The sequence below is a fragment of the Phyllobates terribilis genome, unplaced genomic scaffold (assembly GCF_046119375.1).
Source record: "Phyllobates terribilis strain yellow unplaced genomic scaffold, ASM4611937v1 Scaffold_3__8_contigs__length_932513732, whole genome shotgun sequence".
Classification (NCBI taxonomy): Eukaryota; Metazoa; Chordata; class Amphibia; order Anura; family Dendrobatidae; genus Phyllobates; species Phyllobates terribilis.
In genome coordinates, this window is record NW_027362763.1 from 856,819,153 (window position 1) to 856,836,022 (window position 16,870).

At 54.2% G+C, this 16,870-nt stretch overlaps 38 non-coding genes across 38 annotated transcripts; all 38 read left to right on the forward strand.

Annotated features, from left to right (window-relative positions):
• Window positions 1-164: 164 nt before the first annotated feature.
• On the forward strand, window positions 165-280 carry LOC141259976 (U5 spliceosomal RNA). The gene has a single exon (XR_012318740.1). It is a non-coding gene; the product is annotated as a U5 spliceosomal RNA (small nuclear RNA).
• A 332-nt stretch (window positions 281-612) lies between these two features.
• On the forward strand, window positions 613-728 carry LOC141260037 (U5 spliceosomal RNA). Its single transcript, XR_012318799.1, has one exon. It is a non-coding gene; the product is annotated as a U5 spliceosomal RNA (small nuclear RNA).
• A 332-nt stretch (window positions 729-1,060) lies between these two features.
• Window positions 1,061-1,176, forward strand: LOC141260198 (U5 spliceosomal RNA). Its single transcript, XR_012318957.1, has one exon. It is a non-coding gene; the product is annotated as a U5 spliceosomal RNA (small nuclear RNA).
• Window positions 1,177-1,508: 332 nt separating this feature from the next.
• On the forward strand, window positions 1,509-1,624 carry LOC141260450 (U5 spliceosomal RNA). Its single transcript, XR_012319201.1, has one exon. It is a non-coding gene; the product is annotated as a U5 spliceosomal RNA (small nuclear RNA).
• A 332-nt stretch (window positions 1,625-1,956) lies between these two features.
• LOC141260111 (U5 spliceosomal RNA) lies at window positions 1,957-2,072 on the forward strand. The gene has a single exon (XR_012318870.1). It is a non-coding gene; the product is annotated as a U5 spliceosomal RNA (small nuclear RNA).
• A 332-nt stretch (window positions 2,073-2,404) lies between these two features.
• On the forward strand, window positions 2,405-2,520 carry LOC141260460 (U5 spliceosomal RNA). Its single transcript, XR_012319211.1, has one exon. It is a non-coding gene; the product is annotated as a U5 spliceosomal RNA (small nuclear RNA).
• Window positions 2,521-2,852: 332 nt separating this feature from the next.
• Window positions 2,853-2,968, forward strand: LOC141260946 (U5 spliceosomal RNA). The gene has a single exon (XR_012319661.1). It is a non-coding gene; the product is annotated as a U5 spliceosomal RNA (small nuclear RNA).
• A 332-nt stretch (window positions 2,969-3,300) lies between these two features.
• Window positions 3,301-3,416, forward strand: LOC141260461 (U5 spliceosomal RNA). The gene has a single exon (XR_012319212.1). It is a non-coding gene; the product is annotated as a U5 spliceosomal RNA (small nuclear RNA).
• A 332-nt stretch (window positions 3,417-3,748) lies between these two features.
• Window positions 3,749-3,864, forward strand: LOC141260948 (U5 spliceosomal RNA). The gene has a single exon (XR_012319662.1). It is a non-coding gene; the product is annotated as a U5 spliceosomal RNA (small nuclear RNA).
• A 332-nt stretch (window positions 3,865-4,196) lies between these two features.
• Window positions 4,197-4,312, forward strand: LOC141260240 (U5 spliceosomal RNA). The gene has a single exon (XR_012318998.1). It is a non-coding gene; the product is annotated as a U5 spliceosomal RNA (small nuclear RNA).
• A 332-nt stretch (window positions 4,313-4,644) lies between these two features.
• LOC141260949 (U5 spliceosomal RNA) lies at window positions 4,645-4,760 on the forward strand. The gene has a single exon (XR_012319663.1). It is a non-coding gene; the product is annotated as a U5 spliceosomal RNA (small nuclear RNA).
• Window positions 4,761-5,092: 332 nt separating this feature from the next.
• On the forward strand, window positions 5,093-5,208 carry LOC141259928 (U5 spliceosomal RNA). The gene has a single exon (XR_012318693.1). It is a non-coding gene; the product is annotated as a U5 spliceosomal RNA (small nuclear RNA).
• Window positions 5,209-5,540: 332 nt separating this feature from the next.
• Window positions 5,541-5,656, forward strand: LOC141260951 (U5 spliceosomal RNA). Its single transcript, XR_012319665.1, has one exon. It is a non-coding gene; the product is annotated as a U5 spliceosomal RNA (small nuclear RNA).
• Window positions 5,657-5,988: 332 nt separating this feature from the next.
• On the forward strand, window positions 5,989-6,104 carry LOC141260081 (U5 spliceosomal RNA). Its single transcript, XR_012318841.1, has one exon. It is a non-coding gene; the product is annotated as a U5 spliceosomal RNA (small nuclear RNA).
• A 332-nt stretch (window positions 6,105-6,436) lies between these two features.
• LOC141260952 (U5 spliceosomal RNA) lies at window positions 6,437-6,552 on the forward strand. Its single transcript, XR_012319666.1, has one exon. It is a non-coding gene; the product is annotated as a U5 spliceosomal RNA (small nuclear RNA).
• Window positions 6,553-6,884: 332 nt separating this feature from the next.
• Window positions 6,885-7,000, forward strand: LOC141260953 (U5 spliceosomal RNA). The gene has a single exon (XR_012319667.1). It is a non-coding gene; the product is annotated as a U5 spliceosomal RNA (small nuclear RNA).
• A 332-nt stretch (window positions 7,001-7,332) lies between these two features.
• Window positions 7,333-7,448, forward strand: LOC141260954 (U5 spliceosomal RNA). Its single transcript, XR_012319668.1, has one exon. It is a non-coding gene; the product is annotated as a U5 spliceosomal RNA (small nuclear RNA).
• Window positions 7,449-7,780: 332 nt separating this feature from the next.
• LOC141260955 (U5 spliceosomal RNA) lies at window positions 7,781-7,896 on the forward strand. The gene has a single exon (XR_012319669.1). It is a non-coding gene; the product is annotated as a U5 spliceosomal RNA (small nuclear RNA).
• A 332-nt stretch (window positions 7,897-8,228) lies between these two features.
• Window positions 8,229-8,344, forward strand: LOC141260956 (U5 spliceosomal RNA). Its single transcript, XR_012319670.1, has one exon. It is a non-coding gene; the product is annotated as a U5 spliceosomal RNA (small nuclear RNA).
• Window positions 8,345-8,676: 332 nt separating this feature from the next.
• Window positions 8,677-8,792, forward strand: LOC141259868 (U5 spliceosomal RNA). Its single transcript, XR_012318636.1, has one exon. It is a non-coding gene; the product is annotated as a U5 spliceosomal RNA (small nuclear RNA).
• A 332-nt stretch (window positions 8,793-9,124) lies between these two features.
• LOC141260957 (U5 spliceosomal RNA) lies at window positions 9,125-9,240 on the forward strand. Its single transcript, XR_012319671.1, has one exon. It is a non-coding gene; the product is annotated as a U5 spliceosomal RNA (small nuclear RNA).
• A 332-nt stretch (window positions 9,241-9,572) lies between these two features.
• Window positions 9,573-9,688, forward strand: LOC141260199 (U5 spliceosomal RNA). The gene has a single exon (XR_012318958.1). It is a non-coding gene; the product is annotated as a U5 spliceosomal RNA (small nuclear RNA).
• A 332-nt stretch (window positions 9,689-10,020) lies between these two features.
• LOC141260958 (U5 spliceosomal RNA) lies at window positions 10,021-10,136 on the forward strand. Its single transcript, XR_012319672.1, has one exon. It is a non-coding gene; the product is annotated as a U5 spliceosomal RNA (small nuclear RNA).
• Window positions 10,137-10,468: 332 nt separating this feature from the next.
• Window positions 10,469-10,584, forward strand: LOC141259939 (U5 spliceosomal RNA). The gene has a single exon (XR_012318704.1). It is a non-coding gene; the product is annotated as a U5 spliceosomal RNA (small nuclear RNA).
• Window positions 10,585-10,916: 332 nt separating this feature from the next.
• LOC141260959 (U5 spliceosomal RNA) lies at window positions 10,917-11,032 on the forward strand. Its single transcript, XR_012319673.1, has one exon. It is a non-coding gene; the product is annotated as a U5 spliceosomal RNA (small nuclear RNA).
• A 332-nt stretch (window positions 11,033-11,364) lies between these two features.
• Window positions 11,365-11,480, forward strand: LOC141259815 (U5 spliceosomal RNA). Its single transcript, XR_012318583.1, has one exon. It is a non-coding gene; the product is annotated as a U5 spliceosomal RNA (small nuclear RNA).
• A 332-nt stretch (window positions 11,481-11,812) lies between these two features.
• Window positions 11,813-11,928, forward strand: LOC141260960 (U5 spliceosomal RNA). The gene has a single exon (XR_012319674.1). It is a non-coding gene; the product is annotated as a U5 spliceosomal RNA (small nuclear RNA).
• A 332-nt stretch (window positions 11,929-12,260) lies between these two features.
• On the forward strand, window positions 12,261-12,376 carry LOC141260082 (U5 spliceosomal RNA). Its single transcript, XR_012318842.1, has one exon. It is a non-coding gene; the product is annotated as a U5 spliceosomal RNA (small nuclear RNA).
• A 332-nt stretch (window positions 12,377-12,708) lies between these two features.
• On the forward strand, window positions 12,709-12,824 carry LOC141260962 (U5 spliceosomal RNA). Its single transcript, XR_012319676.1, has one exon. It is a non-coding gene; the product is annotated as a U5 spliceosomal RNA (small nuclear RNA).
• Window positions 12,825-13,156: 332 nt separating this feature from the next.
• Window positions 13,157-13,272, forward strand: LOC141260963 (U5 spliceosomal RNA). The gene has a single exon (XR_012319677.1). It is a non-coding gene; the product is annotated as a U5 spliceosomal RNA (small nuclear RNA).
• Window positions 13,273-13,604: 332 nt separating this feature from the next.
• LOC141259913 (U5 spliceosomal RNA) lies at window positions 13,605-13,720 on the forward strand. The gene has a single exon (XR_012318680.1). It is a non-coding gene; the product is annotated as a U5 spliceosomal RNA (small nuclear RNA).
• A 332-nt stretch (window positions 13,721-14,052) lies between these two features.
• Window positions 14,053-14,168, forward strand: LOC141260964 (U5 spliceosomal RNA). Its single transcript, XR_012319678.1, has one exon. It is a non-coding gene; the product is annotated as a U5 spliceosomal RNA (small nuclear RNA).
• Window positions 14,169-14,500: 332 nt separating this feature from the next.
• On the forward strand, window positions 14,501-14,615 carry LOC141260337 (U5 spliceosomal RNA). The gene has a single exon (XR_012319094.1). It is a non-coding gene; the product is annotated as a U5 spliceosomal RNA (small nuclear RNA).
• A 332-nt stretch (window positions 14,616-14,947) lies between these two features.
• On the forward strand, window positions 14,948-15,063 carry LOC141259962 (U5 spliceosomal RNA). The gene has a single exon (XR_012318727.1). It is a non-coding gene; the product is annotated as a U5 spliceosomal RNA (small nuclear RNA).
• Window positions 15,064-15,395: 332 nt separating this feature from the next.
• On the forward strand, window positions 15,396-15,511 carry LOC141260965 (U5 spliceosomal RNA). The gene has a single exon (XR_012319679.1). It is a non-coding gene; the product is annotated as a U5 spliceosomal RNA (small nuclear RNA).
• A 332-nt stretch (window positions 15,512-15,843) lies between these two features.
• Window positions 15,844-15,959, forward strand: LOC141259778 (U5 spliceosomal RNA). The gene has a single exon (XR_012318546.1). It is a non-coding gene; the product is annotated as a U5 spliceosomal RNA (small nuclear RNA).
• Window positions 15,960-16,291: 332 nt separating this feature from the next.
• On the forward strand, window positions 16,292-16,407 carry LOC141259779 (U5 spliceosomal RNA). Its single transcript, XR_012318547.1, has one exon. It is a non-coding gene; the product is annotated as a U5 spliceosomal RNA (small nuclear RNA).
• A 332-nt stretch (window positions 16,408-16,739) lies between these two features.
• LOC141260966 (U5 spliceosomal RNA) lies at window positions 16,740-16,855 on the forward strand. Its single transcript, XR_012319680.1, has one exon. It is a non-coding gene; the product is annotated as a U5 spliceosomal RNA (small nuclear RNA).
• Window positions 16,856-16,870: the final 15 nt, after the last annotated feature.

Genomic DNA, 16,870 nt, shown 5'->3' on the forward strand with positions numbered 1-16,870 from the left:
ACATGGAGCAGCCTATGGAAGATGATGGGCTGTCGCCCGGCTGGCTGTGTGTTGCCCTTTTTGTTTTTCCATCCCCAAAGGCCGCAGCCTCTTCTAGGTGGTCTCCCTGGGCCAAGGGAGGGCTGCGGCCATGGCGGTAGGTCGGGAGGAGGCCCTTGCCCAGTATACTCTGGCTTCTATTCAGAACGTAAAAATCTTTCGCCTTTTACTAAAGATTTCCGTGGAGAGGAGCAAAACTGAGTTTTGTGGCAATTTTTGCATGCTCCAGCTTGCTGGGGCTTCCTTCATTTGGCTGAACAACAGAATGAGTGGGGGGTGGGCTTTCAGTGGTAGACTGAATCCTGTGGTTGGTTGGGAGGTGGCCCTCATTTGAATATTGTTGCCAGGAACGGCCCCCTTCTGGGGAGCTGGAAGTGTAAGTGACGCACTGGCAGCAGGATGGACCAGAACATGGAGCAGCCTATGGAAGATGATTGGCTGTCGCCCGGCTGGCTGTGTGTTGCCCTTTTTGTTTTTCCATCCCCAAAGGCCGCAGCCTCTTCTAGGTGGTCTCCCTGGGCCAAGGGAGGGCTGCGGCCATGGCGGTAGGTCGGGAGGAGGCCTTTGCCCAGTATACTCTGGCTTCTCTTCAGAACGTAAAAATCTTTCGCCTTTTACTAAAGATTTCTGTGGAGAGGAGCAAAACTGAGTTTTGTGGCAATTTTTGCATGCTCCAGCTTGCTGGGGCTTCCTTCATTTGGTTGAACAACAGAATGAGTGGGGGGTGTGCTTTCAGTGGGAGACTGAATCCTGTGGTTGGTTGGGAGGTGGCCCTCATTTGAATATTGTGGCCATGGACGGTCCCCTTCTGGGGAGCTGGAAGTGTAAGTGATGCTCTGGCAGCAGGATGGACCAGAACATGTAGCAGCCTATGGAAGATGATGGGCTGTCGCCCGGCTGGCTGTGTGTTGCCCTTTTTGTTTTTCCATCCCCAAAGGCCGCAGCCTCTTCTAGGTGGTCTCCCTGGGCCAAGGGAGGGTTGCGGCCATGGCGGTAGGTCGGGAGGAGGCCCTTGCCCAGTATACTCTGGCTTCTCTTCAGAACGTAAAAATCTTTCGCCTTTAACTAAAGATTTCCGTGGAGAGGAGCAAAACTGAGTTTTGTGGCAATTTTTGCATGCTCCAGCTTGCTGGGGCTTCCTTCATTTGGTTAAACAACAGAATGAGTGGGGGGTGGGCTTTCAGTGGGAGACTGAATCCTGTGGTTGGTTGGGAGGTGGCCCTCATTTGAATACTGTGGTCATGGACGGCCCCCTTCTGGGGAGCTGGAAGTGTAAGTGACGCTCTGGCAGCAGGATGAACCAGAACATGGAGCAGCCTATGGAAGATGATGGGCTGTCGCCCGGCTGGCTGTGTGTTGCCCTTTTTGTTTTTCCATCCCCAAAGGCCGCAGCCTCTTCTAGGTGGTCTCCCTGGGCCAAGGGAGGGCTGCGGCCATGGCGGTAGGTCGGGAGGAGGCCCTTGCCCAGTATACTCTGGCTTCTCTTCAGAACGTAAAAATCTTTTGCCTTTTACTAAAGATTTCCGTTGAGAGCAGCAAAACTGAGTTTTGTGGCAATTTTTGCATGCTCCAGCTTGCTGGGGCTTCCTTCATTTGGTTGAACAACAGAATGAGTGGGGGGTGGGCTTTCAGTGGGAGACTGAATCCTGTGGTTGGTTGGGAGGTGGCCCTCATTTGAATATTGTGGCCATGGACGGCCCCCTTCTGGGGAGCTGGAAGTGTAAGTGACGCTCTGGCAGCAGGATGGACCAGAACATGGAGCAGCCTATGGAAGATGATGGGCTGTCGCCCGGCTGGCTGTGTGTTGCCCTTTTTGTTTTTCCATCCCCAAAGGCCGCAGCCTCTTCTAGGTGGTCTCCCTGGGCCAAGGGAGGGCTGCGGCCATAGCGGTAGGTCGGGAGGAGGCCCTTGCCCAGTATACTCTGGCTTCTCTTCAGAACGTAAAAATCTTTCGCCTTTTACTAAAGATTTTCGTGGAGAGGAGCAAAACTGAGTTTTGTGGCAATTTTTGCATGCTCCAGCTTGCTGGGGCTTCCTTCATTTGGTTGAACAACAGAATGAGTGGGGGGTGGGCTTTCAGTGGGAGACTGAATCCTGTGGTTGGTTGGGAGGTGGCCCTCATTTGAATATTGTGGCCATGGACGGCCCCCTTCTGGGGAGCTGGAAGTGTAAGTGACGCTCTGGCAGCAGGATGGACCAGAACATGGAGCAGCCTATGGAAGATGATGGGCTGTCGCCCGGTTGGCTGTGTGTTGCCCTTTTTGTTTTTCCATCCCCAAAGGCCGTAGCCTCTTCTAGGTGGTCTCCCTGGGCCAAGGGAGGGCTGCGGCCATGGCGGTAGGTCGGGAGGAGGCCCTTGCCCAGTGTACTCTGGCTTCTCTTCAGAACCTAAAAATCTTTCGCCTTTTACTAAAGATTTCCGTGGAGAGGAGCAAAACTGAGTTTTGTGGCAATTTTTGCATGCTCCAGCTTGCTGAGGCTTCCTTCATTTGGTTGAACAACAGAATGAGTGGGGGGTGGGCTTTCAGTGGGAGACTGAATCCTGTGGTTGGTTGGAAGGTGGCCCTCATTTGAATATTGTGGCCATGGACGGCCCCCTTCTGGGGAGCTGGAAGTGTAAGTGACGCTCTGGCAGCAGGATGGACCAGAACATGGAGCAGCCTATGGAAGATGATGGGCTGTCGCCCGGCTGGCTGTGTGTTGCCCTTTTTGTTTTTCCATCCCCAAAGGCCGCAGCCTCTTCTAGGTGGTCTCCCTGGGCCAAGAGAGGGCTGCGGCCATAGCGGTAGGTCGGGAGGAGGCCCTTGCCCAGTATACTCTGGCTTCTCTTCAGAACGTAAAAATCTTTCGCCTTTTACTAAAGATTTCCGTGGAGAGGAGCAAAACTGAGTTTTGTGGCAATTTTTGCATGCTCCAGCTTGCTGGGGCTTCCTTCATTTGGTTGAACAACAGAATGAGTGGGGGGTGGGCTTTCAGTGGGAGACTGAATCCTGTGGTTGGTTGGGAGGTGGCCCTCATTTGAATATTGTGGCCATGGACGGCCCCCTTCTGGGGAGCTGGAAGTGTAAGTGACGCTCTGGCAGCAGGATGGACCAGAACATGGAGCAGCCTATGGAAGATGATGGGCTGTCGCCCGGTTGGCTGTGTGTTGCCCTTTTTGTTTTTCCATCCCCAAAGGCCGTAGCCTCTTCTAGGTGGTCTCCCTGGGCCAAGGGAGGGCTGCGGCCATGGCGGTAGGTCGGGAGGAGGCCCTTGCCCAGTGTACTCTGGCTTCTCTTCAGAACCTAAAAATCTTTCGCCTTTTACTAAAGATTTCCGTGGAGAGGAGCAAAACTGAGTTTTGTGGCAATTTTTGCATGCTCCAGCTTGCTGAGGCTTCCTTCATTTGGTTGAACAACAGAATGAGTGGGGGGTGGGCTTTCAGTGGGAGACTGAATCCTGTGGTTGGTTGGAAGGTGGCCCTCATTTGAATATTGTGGCCATGGACGGCCCCCTTCTGGGGAGCTGGAAGTGTAAGTGACGCTCTGGCAGCAGGATGGACCAGAACATGGAGCAGCCTATGGAAGATGATGGGCTGTCGCCCGGCTGGCTGTGTGTTGCCCTTTTTGTTTTTCCATCCCCAAAGGCCGCAGCCTCTTCTAGGTGGTCTCCCTGGGCCAAGGGAGGGCTGCGGCCATGGCGGTAGGTCGGGAGGAGGCCCTTGCCCAGTATACTCTGGCTTCTCTTCAGAACGTAAAAATCTTTCGCCTTTTACTAAAGATTTCCGTGGAGAGGAGCAAAACTGAGTTTTGTGGCAATTTTTGCATGCTCCAGCTTGCTGGGGCTTCCTTCATTTGGTTGAACAACAGAATGAGTGGGGGGTGAGCTTTCAGTGGGAGACTGAATCCTGTGGTTGGTTGGGAGGTGGCCCTCATTTGAATATTGTGGCCATGGACGGCCCCCTTCTGGGGAGCTGGAAGTGTAAGTGACGCTCTGGCAGCAGGATGGACCAGAACATGGAGCAGCCTATGGAAGATGATGGGCTGTCGCCCGGCTGGCTGTGTGTTGCCCTTTTTGTTTTTCCATCCCCAAAGGCCGCAGCCTCTTCTAGGTGGTCTCCCTGGGCCAAGGGAGGGCTGCGGCCATGGCGGTAGGTCGGGAGGAGGCCCTTGCCCAGTACACTCTGGCTTCTCTTCAGAACGTAAAAATCTTTCGCCTTATACTAAAGATTTCCGTGGAGAGGAGCAAAACTGAGTTTTGTGGCAATTTTTGCATGCTCCAGCTTGCTGGGGCTTCCTTCATTTGGTTGAACAACAGAATGAGTGGGGGGTGGGCTTTCAGTGGGAGACTGAATCCTGTGGTTGGTTGGGAGGTGGCCCTCATTTGAATATTGTGGCCATGGACGGCCCCCTTCTGGGGAGCTGGAAGTGTAAGTGACGCTCTGGCAGCAGGATGGACCAGAACATGGAGCAGCCTATGGAAGATGATGGGCTGTCGCCCGGCTGGCTGTGTGTTGCCCTTTTTGTTTTTCCATCCCCAAAGGCCGCAGCCTCTTCTAGGTGGTCTCCCTGGGCCAAGGGAGGGCTGCGGCCATGGCGGTAGGTCGGGAGGAGGCCCTTGCCCAGTATACTCTGGCTTCTCTTCAGAACGTAAAAATCTTTCGCCTTTTACTAAAGATTTCCGTGGAGAGGAGCAAAACTGAGTTTTGTGGCAATTTTTGCATGCTCCAGCTTGCTGGGGCTTCCTTCATTTGGTTGAACAACAGAATGAGTGGGGGGTGGGCTTTCAGTGGGAGACTGAATCCTGTGGTTGGTTGGGAGGTGGCCCTCATTTGAATATTGTGGCCATGGACGGCCCCCTTCTGGGGAGCTGGAAGTGTAAGTGACGCTCTGGCAGCAGGATGGACCAGAACATGGAGCAGCCTATGGAAGATGATGGGCTGTCGCCCGGCTGGCTGTGTGTTGCCCTTTTTGTTTTTCCATCCCCAAAGGCCGCAGCCTCTTCTAGGTGGTCTCCCTGGGCCAAGGGAGGGCTGCGGCCATGGCGGTAGGTCGGGAGGAGGCCCTTGCCCAGTATACTCTGGCTTCTCTTCAGAACGTAAAAATCTTTCGCCTTTTACTAAAGATTTCCGTGGAGAGGAGCAAAACTGAGTTTTGTGGCAATTTTTGCATGCTCCAGTTTGCTGGGGCTTCCTTCATTTGGTTGAACAACAGAATGAGTGGGGGGTGGGCTTTCAGTGGGAGACTGAATCCTGTGGTTGGTTGGGAGGTGGCCCTCATTTGAATATTGTGGCCATGGACGGCCCCCTTCTGGGGAGCTGGAAGTGTAAGTGACGCTCTGGCAGCAGGATGGACCAGAACATGGAGCAGCCTATGGAAGATGAAGGGCTGTCGCCCGGCTGGCTGTGTGTTGCCCTTTTTGTTTTTCCATCCCCAAAGGCCGCAGCCTCTTCTAGGTGGTCTCCCTGGGCCAAGGGAGGGCTGCGGCCATGGCGGTAGGTCGGGAGGAGTCCCTTACCCAGTATACTCTGGCTTCTCTTCAGAACGTAAAAATCTTTCGCCTTTTACTAAAGATTTCCGTGGAGAGGAGCAAAACTGAGTTTTGTGGCAATTTTTGCATGCTCCAGCTTGCTGGGGCTTTCTTCATTTGGTTGAACAACAGAATGAGTGGGGGGTGGGCTTTCAGTGGGAGACTGAATCCTGTGGTTGGTTGGGAGGTGGCCCTCATTTGAATATTGTGGCCATGGACGGCCCCTTTCTGGGGAGCTGGAAGTGTAAGTGACGCTCTGGCAGCAGGATGGACCAGAACATGGAGCAGCCTATGGAAGATAATGGGCTGTCGCCCGGCTGGCTGTGTGTTGCCCTTTTTGTTTTTCCATCCCCAAAGGCCGCAGCCTCTTCTAGGTGGTCTCCCTGGGCCAAGGGAGGGCTGCGGCCATGGCGGTAGGTCGGGAGGAGGCCCTTGCCCAGTATACTCTGGCTTCTCTTCAGAACGTAAAAATCTTTCGCCTTTTACTAAAGATTTCCATGGAGAGGAGCAAAACTGAGTTTTGTGGCAATTTTTGCATGCTCCAGCTTGCTGGGGCTTCCTTCATTTGGTTGAACAACAGAATGAGTGGGGGGTGGGCTTTCAGTGGGAGACTGAATCCTGTGGTTGGTTGGGAGGTGGCCCTCATTTGAATATTGTGGCCATGGACGGCCCCCTTCTGGGGAGCTGGAAGTGTAAGTGACGCTCTGGCAGCAGGATGGACCAGAACATGGAGCAGCCTATGGAAGATGATGGGCTGTCGCCCGGCTGGCTGTGTGTTGCCCTTTTTGTTTTTCCATCCCCAAAGGCCGCAGCCTCTTCTAGGTGGGCTCCCTGGGCCAAGGGAGGGCTGCGGCCATGGCGGTAGGTCGGGAGGAGGCCCTTGCCCAGTATACTCTGGCTTCTCTTCAGAACGTAAAAATCTTTCGCCTTTTACTAAAGATTTCCGTGGAGAGGAGCAAAACTGAGTTTTGTGGCAATTTTTGCATGCTCCAGCTTGCTGGGGCTTCCTTCATTTGGTTGAACAACAGAATGAGTGGAGGGTGGGCTTTCAGTGGGAGACTGAATCCTGTGGTTGGTTGGGAGGTGGCCCTCATTTGAATATTGTGGCCATGGACGGCCCCCTTCTGGGGAGCTGGAAGTGTAAGTGACGCTCTGGCAGCAGGATGGACCAGAACATGGAGCAGCCTATGGAAGATGATGGGCTGTCGCCCGGCTGGCTGTGTGTTGCCCTTTTTGTTTTTCCATCCCCAAAGGCCGCAGCCTCTTCTAGGTGGTCTCCCTGGGCCAAGGGAGGGCTGCGGCCATGGCGGTAGGTCGGGAGGAGGCCCTTGCCCAGTATACTCTGGCTTCTCTTCAGAACGTAAAAATCTTTCGCCTTTTACTAAAGATTTCCGTGGAGAGGAGCAAAACTGAGTTTTGTGGCAATTTTTGCATGCTCCAGCTTGCTGGGGCTTCCTTCATTTGGTTGAACAACAGAATGAGTGGGGGGTGGGCTTTCAGTGGGAGACTGAATCCTGTGGTTGGTTGGGAGGTGGCCCTCATTTGAATATTGTGGCCATGGACGGCCCCCTTCTGGGGAGCTGGAAGTGTAAGTGACGCTCTGGCAGCAGGATGGACCAGAACATGGAGCAGCCTATGGAAGATGATGGGCTGTCGCCCGGCTGGCTGTGTGTTGCCCTTTTTGTTTTTCCATCCCCAAAGGCCGCAGCCTCTTCTAGGTGGGATCCCTGGGCCAAGGGAGGGCTGCGGCCATGGCGGTATGTCGGGAGGAGGCCCTTGCCCAGTATACTCTGGCTTCTCTTCAGAACGTAAAAATCTTTCGCCTTTTACTAAAGATTTCCGTGGAGAGGAGCAAAACTGAGTTTTGTGGCAATTTTTGCATGCTCCAGCTTGCTGGGGCTTCCTTCATTTGGTTGAACAACAGAATGAGTGGAGGGTGGGCTTTCAGTGGGAGACTGAATCCTGTGGTTGGTTGGGAGGTGGCCCTCATTTGAATATTGTGGCCATGGACGGCCCCCTTCTGGGGAGCTGGAAGTGTAAGTGACGCTCTGGCAGCAGGATGGACCAGAACATGGAGCAGCCTATGGAAGATGATGGGCTGTCGCCCGGCTGGCTGTGTGTTGCCCTTTTTGTTTTTCCATCCCCAAAGGCCGCAGCCTCTTCTAGGTGGTCTCCCTGGGCCAAGGGAGGGCTGCGGCCATGGCGGTAGGTCGGGAGGAGGCCCTTGCCCAGTATACTCTGGCTTCTCTTCAGAACGTAAAAATCTTTCGCCTTTTACTAAAGATTTCCGTGGAGAGGAGCAAAACTGAGTTTTGTGGCAATTTTTGCATGCTCCAGCTTGCTGGGGCTTCCTTCATTTGGTTGAACAACAGAATGAGTGGGGGGTGGGCTTTCAGTGGGAGACTGAATCCTGTGGTTGGTTGGGAGGTGGCCCTCATTTGAATATTGTGGCCATGGACGGCCCCCTTCTGGGGAGCTGGAAGTGTAAGTGACGCTCTGGCAGCAGGATGGACCAGAACATGGAGCAGCCTATGGAAGATGATGGGCTGTCGCCCGGCTGGCTGTGTGTTGCCCTTTTTGTTTTTCCATCCCCAAAGGCCGCAGCCTCTTCTAGGTGGTCTCCCTGGGCCAAGGGAGGGCTGCGGCCATGGCGGTAGGTCGGGAGGAGGCCCTTGCCCAGTATACTCTGGCTTCTCTTCAGAACGTAAAAATCTTTCGCCTTTTACTAAAGATTTCCGTGGAGAGGAGCAAAACTGAGTTTTGTGGCAATTTTTGCATGCTCCAGCTTGCTGGGGCTTCCTTCATTTGGTTGAACAACAGAATGAGTGGGGGGTGGGCTTTCAGTGGGAGACTGAATCCTGTGGTTGGTTGGGAGGTGGCCCTCATTTGAATATTGTGGCCATTAACGGCCCCCTTCTGGGGAGCTGGAAGTGTAAGTGACGCTCTGGCAGCAGGATGGAGCAGAACATGGAGCAGCCTATGGAAGATGATGGGCTGTCGCCCGGCTGGCTGTGTGTTGCCCTTTTTGTTTTTCCATCCCCAAAGGCCGCAGCCTCTTCTAGGTGGTCTCCCTGGGCCAAGGGAGGGCTGCGGCCATGGCGGTAGGTCGGGAGGAGGCCCTTGCCCAGCATATTCTGGCTTCTCTTCAGAACGTAAAAATCTTTCGCCTTTTACTAAAGATTTCCGTGGAGAGGAGCAAAACTGAGTTTTGTGGCAATTTTTGCATGCTCCAGCTTGCTGGGGCTTCCTTCATTTGGTTGAACAACAGAATGAGTGGGGGGTGGGCTTTCAGTGGGAGACTGAATCCTGTGGTTGGTTGGGAGGTGGCCCTCATTTGAATATTGTGGCCATGGACGGCCCCCTTCTGGGGAGCTGGAAGTGTAAGTGACGCTCTGGCAGCAGGATAGACCAGAACATGGAGCAGCCTATGGAAGATGATGGGCTGTCGCCCGGCTGGCTGTGTGTTGCCCTTTTTGTTTTTCCATCCCCAAAGGCCGCAGCCTCTTCTAGGTGGTCTCCCTGGGCCAAGGGAGGGCTGCGGCCATGGCGGTAGGTCGGGAGGAGGCCCTTGCCCAGTATACTCTGGCTTCTCTTCAGAACGTAAAAATCTTTCGCCTTTTACTAAAGATTTCCGTGGAGAGGAGCAAAACTGAGTTTTGTGGCAATTTTTGCATGCTCCAGCTTGCTGGGGCTTCCTTCATTTGGTTGAACAACAGAATGAGTGGGGGGTGAGCTTTCAGTGGGAGACTGAATCCTGTGGTTGGTTGGGAGGTGGCCCTCATTTGAATATTGTGGCCATGGACGGCCCCCTTCTGGGGAGCTGGAAGTGTAAGTGACGCTCTGGCAGCAGGATGGACCAGAACATGGAGCAGCCTATGGAAGATGATGGGCTGTCGCCCGGCTGGCTGTGTGTTGCCCTTTTTGTTTTTCCATCCCCAAAGGCCGCAGCCTCTTCTAGGTGGTCTCCCTGGGCCAAGGGAGGGCTGCGGCCATGGCGGTAGGTCGGGAGGAGGCCCTTGCCCAGTATACTCTGGCTTCTCTTCAGAACGTAAAAATCTTTCGCCTTATACTAAAGATTTCCGTGGAGAGGAGCAAAACTGAGTTTTGTGGCAATTTTTGCATGCTCCAGCTTGCTGGGGCTTCCTTCATTTGGTTGAACAACAGAATGAGTGGGGGGTGGGCTTTCAGTGGGAGACTGAATCCTGTGGTTGGTTGGGAGGTGGCCCTCATTTGAATATTGTGGCCATGGACGGCCCCCTTCTGGGGAGCTGGAAGTGTAAGTGACGCTCTGGCAGCAGGATGGACCAGAACATGGAGCAGCCTATGGAAGATGATGGGCTGTCGCCCGGCTGGCTGTGTGTTGCCCTTTTTGTTTTTCCATCCCCAAAGGCCGCAGCCTCTTCTAGGTGGTCTCCCTGGGCCAAGGGAGGGCTGCGGCCATGGCGGTAGGTCGGGAGGAGGCCCTTGCCCAGTATACTCTGGCTTCTCTTCAGAACGTAAAAATCTTTCGCCTTTTACTAAAGATTTCCGTGGAGAGGAGCAAAACTGAGTTTTGTGGCAATTTTTGCATGCTCCAGCTTGCTGGGGCTTCCTTCATTTGGTTGAACAACAGAATGAGTGGGGGGTGGGCTTTCAGTGGGAGACTGAATCCTGTGGTTGGTTGGGAGGTGGCCCTCATTTGAATATTGTGGCCATGGACGGCCCCCTTCTGGGGAGCTGGAAGTGTAAGTGACGCTCTGGCAGCAGGATGGACCAGAACATGGAGCAGCCTATGGAAGATGATGGGCTGTCGCCCGGCTGGCTGTGTGTTGCCCTTTTTGTTTTTCCATCCCCAAAGGCCGCAGCCTCTTCTAGGTGGTCTCCCTGGGCCAAGGGAGGGCTGCGGCCATGGCGGTAGGTCGGGAGGAGGCCCTTGCCCAGTATACTCTGGCTTCTCTTCAGAACGTAAAAATCTTTCGCCTTTTACTAAAGATTTCCGTGGAGAGGAGCAAAACTGAGTTTTGTGGCAATTTTTGCATGCTCCAGTTTGCTGGGGCTTCCTTCATTTGGTTGAACAACAGAATGAGTGGGGGGTGGGCTTTCAGTGGGAGACTGAATCCTGTGGTTGGTTGGGAGGTGGCCCTCATTTGAATATTGTGGCCATGGACGGCCCCCTTCTGGGGAGCTGGAAGTGTAAGTGACGCTCTGGCAGCAGGATGGACCAGAACATGGAGCAGCCTATGGAAGATGATGGGCTGTCGCCCGGCTGGCTGTGTGTTGCCCTTTTTGTTTTTCCATCCCCAAAGGCCGCAGCCTCTTCTAGGTGGGATCCCTGGGCCAAGGGAGGGCTGCGGCCATGGCGGTAGGTCGGGAGGAGGCCCTTGCCCAGTATACTCTGGCTTCTCTTCAGAACGTAAAAATCTTTCGCCTTTTACTAAAGATTTCCGTGGAGAGGAGCAAAACTGAGTTTTGTGGCAATTTTTGCATGCTCCAGCTTGCTGGGGCTTCCTTCATTTGGTTGAACAACAGAATGAGTGGAGGGTGGGCTTTCAGTGGGAGACTGAATCCTGTGGTTGGTTGGGAGGTGGCCCTCATTTGAATATTGTGGCCATGGACGGCCCCCTTCTGGGGAGCTGGAAGTGTAAGTGACGCTCTGGCAGCAGGATGGACCAGAACATGGAGCAGCCTATGGAAGATGATGGGCTGTCGCCCGGCTGGCTGTGTGTTGCCCTTTTTGTTTTTCCATCCCCAAAGGCCGCAGCCTCTTCTAGGTGGTCTCCCTGGGCCAAGGGAGGGCTGCGGCCATGGCGGTAGGTCGGGAGGAGGCCCTTGCCCAGTATACTCTGGCTTCTCTTCAGAATGTAAAAATCTTTCGCCTTTTACTAAAGATTTCCGTGGAGAGGAGCAAAACTGAGTTTTGTGGCAATTTTTGCATGCTCCAGCTTGCTGGGGCTTCCTTCATTTGGTTGAACAACAGAATGAGTGGGGGGTGGGCTTTCAGTGGGAGACTGAATCCTGTGGTTGGTTGGGAGGTGGCCCTCATTTGAATATTGTGGCCATGGACGGCCCCCTTCTGGGGAGCTGGAAGTGTAAGTGACGCTCTGGCAGCAGGATGGACCAGAACATGGAGCAGCCTATGGAAGATGATGGGCTGTCGCCCGGCTGGCTGTGTGTTGCCCTTTTTGTTTTTCCATCCCCAAAGGCCGCAGCCTCTTCTAGGTGGTCTCCCTGGGCCAAGGGAGGGCTGCGGCCATGGCGGTAGGTCGGGAGGAGGCCCTTGCCCAGTATACTCTGGCTTCTCTTCAGAACGTAAAAATCTTTCGCCTTTTACTAAAGATTTCCGTGGAGAGGAGCAAAACTGAGTTTTGTGGCAATTTTTGCATGCTCCAGCTTGCTGGGGCTTCCTTCATTTGGTTGAACAACAGAATGAGTGGGGGGTGGGCTTTCAGTGGGAGACTGAATCCTGTGGTTGGTTGGGAGGTGGCCCTCATTTGAATATTGTGGCCATGGACGGCCCCCTTCTGGGGAGCTGGAAGTGTAAGTGACGCTCTGGCAGCAGGATGGACCAGAACATGGAGCAGCCTATGGAAGATGATGGGCTGTCGCCCGGCTGGCTGTGTGTTGCCCTTTTTGTTTTTCCATCCCCAAAGGCCGCAGCCTCTTCTAGGTGGTCTCCCTGGGCCAAGGGAGGGCTTCGGCCATGGCGGTAGGTCGGGAGGAGGCCCTTGCCCAGTATACTCTGGCTTCTCTTCAGAACGTAAAAATCTTTCGCCTTTTACTAAAGATTTCCATGGAGAGGAGCAAAACTGAGTTTTGTGGCAATTTTTGCATGCTCCAGCTTGCTGGGGCTTCCTTCATTTGGTTGAACAACAGAATGAGTGGGGGGTGGGCTTTCAGTGGGAGACTGAATCCTGTGGTTGGTTGGGAGGTGGCCCTCATTTGAATATTGTGGCCATGGACGGCCCCCTTCTGGGGAGCTGGAAGTGAAAGTGACGCTCTGGCAGCAGGATGGACCAGAACATGGAGCAGCCTATGGAAGATGATGGGCTGTCGCCCGGCTGGCTGTGTGTTGCCCTTTTTGTTTTTCCATCCCCAAAGGCCGCAGCCTCTTCTAGGTGGGCTCCCTGGGCCAAGGGAGGGCTGCGGCTATGGCGGTAGGTCGGGAGGAGGCCCTTGCCCAGTATACTCTGGCTTCTCTTCAGAACGTAAAAATCTTTCGCCTTTTACTAAAGATTTCCGTGGAGAGGAGCAAAACTGAGTTTTGTGGCAATTTTTGCATGCTCCAGCTTGCTGGGGCTTCCTTCATTTGGTTGAACAACAGAATGAGTGGAGGGTGGGCTTTCAGTGGGAGACTGAATCCTGTGGTTGGTTGGGAGGTGGCCCTCATTTGAATATTGTGGCCATGGACGGCCCCCTTCTGGGGAGCTGGAAGTGTAAGTGACGCTCTGGCAGCAGGATGGACCAGAACATGGAGCAGCCTATGGAAGATGATGGGCTGTCGCCCGGCTGGCTGTGTGTTGCCCTTTTTGTTTTTCCATCCCCAAAGGCCGCAGCCTCTTCTAGGTGGTCTCCCTGGGCCAAGGGAGGGCTGCGGCCATGGCGGTAGGTCGGGAGGAGGCCCTTGCCCAGTATACTCTGGCTTCTCTTCAGAACGTAAAAATCTTTCGCCTTTTACTAAAGATTTCCGTGGAGAGGAGCAAAACTGAGTTTTGTGGCAATTTTTGCATGCTCCAGCTTGCTGGGGCTTCCTTCATTTGGTTGAACAACAGAATGAGTGGGGGGTGGGCTTTCAGTGGGAGACTGAATCCTGTGGTTGGTTGGGAGGTGGCCCTCATTTGAATATTGTGGCCATGGATGGCCCCCTTCTGGGGAGCTGGAAGTGTAAGTGACGCTCTGGCAGCAGGATGAACCAGAACATGGAGCAGCCTATGGAAGATGATGGGCTGTCGCCCGGCTGGCTGTGTGTTGCCCCTTTTGTTTTTCCATCCCCAAAGGCCGCAGCCTCTTCTAGGTGGTCTCCCTGGGCCAAGGGAGGGCTGCGGCCATGGCGGTAGGTCGGGAGGAGGCCCTTGCCCAGTATACTCTGGCTTCTCTTCAGAACGTAAAAATCTTTTGCCTTTTACTAAAGATTTCCGTGGAGAGGAGCAAAACTGAGTTTTGTGGCAAATTTTGCATGCTCCAGCTTGCTGGGGCTTCCTTCATTTGGTTGAACAACAGAATGAGTGGGGGGTGGGCTTTCAGTGGGAGACTGAATCCTGTGGTTGGTTGGGAGATGGCCCTCATTTGAATATTGTGGCCATGGACGGCCCCCTTCTGGGGAGCTGGAAGTGTAAGTGACGCTCTGGCAGCAGGATGGACCAGAACATGGAGCAGCCTATGGAAGATGATGGGCTGTCGCCCGGCTGGCTGTGTGTTGCCCTTTTTGTTTTTCCATCCCCAAAGGCCGCAGCCTCTTCTAGGTGGTCTCCCTGGGCCAAGGGAGGGCTGCGGCCATGGCGGTAGGTCGGGAGGAGGCCCTTGCCCAGTATACTCTGGCTTCTCTTCAGAACGTAAAAATCTTTCGCCTTTTACTAAAGATTTCCGTGGAGAGGAGCAAAACTGAGTTTTGTGGCAATTTTTGCATGCTCCAGCTTGCTGGGGCTTCCTTCATTTGGTTGAACAACAGAATGAGTGGGGGGTGGGCTTTCAGTGGGAGACTGAATCCTGTGGTTGGTTGGGAGATGGCCCTCATTTGAATATTGTGGCCATGGACGGCCCCCTTCTGGGGAGCTGGAAATGTAAGTGACGCTCTGGCAGCAGGATGGACCAGAACATGGAGCAGCCTATGGAAGATGATGGGCTGTCGCCCGGCTGGCTGTGTGTTGCCCTTTTTGTTTTTCCATCCCCAAAGGCCGCAGCCTCTTCTAGGTGGTCTCCCTGGGCCAAGGGAGGGCTGCGGCCATGGCGGTAGGTCGGGAGGAGGCCCTTGCCCAGTATACTCTGGCTTCTCTTCAGAACGTAAAAATCTTTCGCCTTTTACTAAAGATTTCCGTGGAGAGGAGCAAAACTGAGTTTTGTGGCAATTTTGCATGCTCCAGCTTGCTGGGGCTTCCTTCATTTGGTTGAACAACAGAATGAGTGGGGGGTGGGCTTTCAGTGGGAGACTGAATCCTGTGGTTGGTTGGGAGGTGGCCCTCATTTGAATATTGTGGCCATGGACGGCCCCCTTCTGGGGAGCTGGAAGTGTAAGTGACGCTCTGGCAGCAGGATGGACCAGAACATGGAGCAGCCTATGGAAGATGATGGGCTGTCGCCCGGCTGGCTGTGTGTTGCCCTTTTTGTTTTTCCATCCCCAAAGGCCGCAGCCTCTTCTAGGTGGTCTCCCTGGGCCAAGGGAGGGCTGCGGCCATGGCGGTAGGTCGGGAGGAGGCCCTTGCCCAGTATACTCTGGTTTCTCTTCAGAACGTAAAAATCTTTCGCCTTTTACTAAAGATTTCCGTGGAGAGGAGCAAAACTGAGTTTTGTGGCAATTTTTACATGCTCCAGCTTGCTGGGGCTTCCTTCATTTGGTTGAACAACAGAATGAGTGGGGGGTGGGCTTTCAGTGGGAGACTGAATCCTGTGGTTGGTTGGGAGGTGGCCCCCATTTGAATATTGTGGCCATGGACGGCCCCCTTCTGGGGAGCTGGAAGTGTAAGTGACGCTCTGGCAGCAGGATGGACCAGAACATGGAGCAGCCTATGGAAGATGATGGGCTGTCGCCCGGCTGGCTGTGTGTTGCCCTTTTTGTTTTTCCATCCCCAAAGGCCGCAGCCTCTTCTAGGTGGTCTCCCTGGGCCAAGGGAGGGCTGCGGCCATGGCGGTAGGTCGGGAGGAGGCCCTTGCCCAGTATACTCTGGCTTCTCTTCAGAACGTAAAAATCTTTCGCCTTTTACTAAAGATTTCCGTGGAGAGGAGCAAAACTGAGTTTTGTGGCAATTTTTGCATGCTCCAGCTTGCTGGGGCTTCCTTCATTTGGTTGAACAACAGAATGAGTGGGGGGTGGGCTTTCAGTGGGAGACTGAATCCTGTGGTTGGTTTGGAGGTGGCCCCCATTTGAATATTGTGGCCATGGACGGCCCCCTTCTGGGGAGCTGGAAGTGTAAGTGACGCTCTGGCAGCAGGATGGACCAGAACATGGAGCAGCCTATGGAAGATGATGGGCTGTCGCCCGGCTGGCTGTATGTTGCCCTTTTTGTTTTTCCATCCCCAAAGGCCGCAGCCTCTTCTAGGTGGTCTCCCTGGGCCAAGGGAGGGCTGCGGCCATGGCGGTAGGTCGGGAGGAGGCCCTTGCCCAGTATGCTCTGGCTTCTCTTCAGAACGTAAAAATCTTTCGCCTTTTACTAAAGATTTCCGTGGAGAGGAGCAAAACTGAGTTTTGTGGCAATTTTTGCATGCTCCAGCTTGCTGGGGCTTCCTTCATTTGGTTGAACAACAGAATGAGTGGGGGGTGGGCTTTCAGTGGGAGACTGAATCCTGTGGTTGGTTGGGAGGTGGCCCTCATTTGAATATTGTGGCCATGGACGGCCCCCTTCTGGGGAGCTGGAAGTGTAAGTGACGCTCTGGCAGCAGGATGGACCAGAACATGGAGCAGCCTATGGAAGATGATGGGCTGTCGCCCGGCTGGCTGTGTGTTGCCCTTTTTGTTTTTCCATCCCCAAAGGCCGCAGCCTCTTCTAGGTGGTCTCCCTGGGCCAAGGGAGGGCTGCGGCCATGGCTGTAGGTCGGGAGGAGGCCCTTGCCCAGTATGCTCTGGCTTCTCTTCAGAACGTAAAAATCTTTCGCCTTTTACTAAAGATTTCCGTGGAGAGGAGCAAAACTGAGTTTTGTGGCAATTTTTGCATGCTCCAGCTTGCTGGGGCTTCCTTCATTTGGTTGAACAACAGAATGAGTGGGGGGTGGGCTTTCAGTGGGAGACTGAATCCTGTGGTTGGTTGGGAGGTGGCCCCCATTTGAATATTGTGGCCATGGACGGCCCCCTTCTGGGGAGCTGGAAGTGTAAGTGACGCTCTGGCAGCAGGATGGACCAGAACATGGAGCAGCCTATGGAAGATGATGGGCTGTCGCCCGGCTGGCTGTGTGTTGCCCTTTTTGTTTTTCCATCCCCAAAGGCCGCAGCCTCTTCTAGGTGGTCTCCCTGGGCCAAGGGAGGGCTGCGGCCATGGCGGTAGGTCGGGAGGAGGCCCTTGCCCAGTATACTCTGGCTTCTCTTCAGAACGTAAAAATCTTTCGCCTTTTACTAAAGATTTCCGTGGAGAGGAGCAAAACTGAGTTTTGTGGCAATTTTTGCATGCTCCAGCTTGCTGGGGCTTCCTTCATTTGGTTG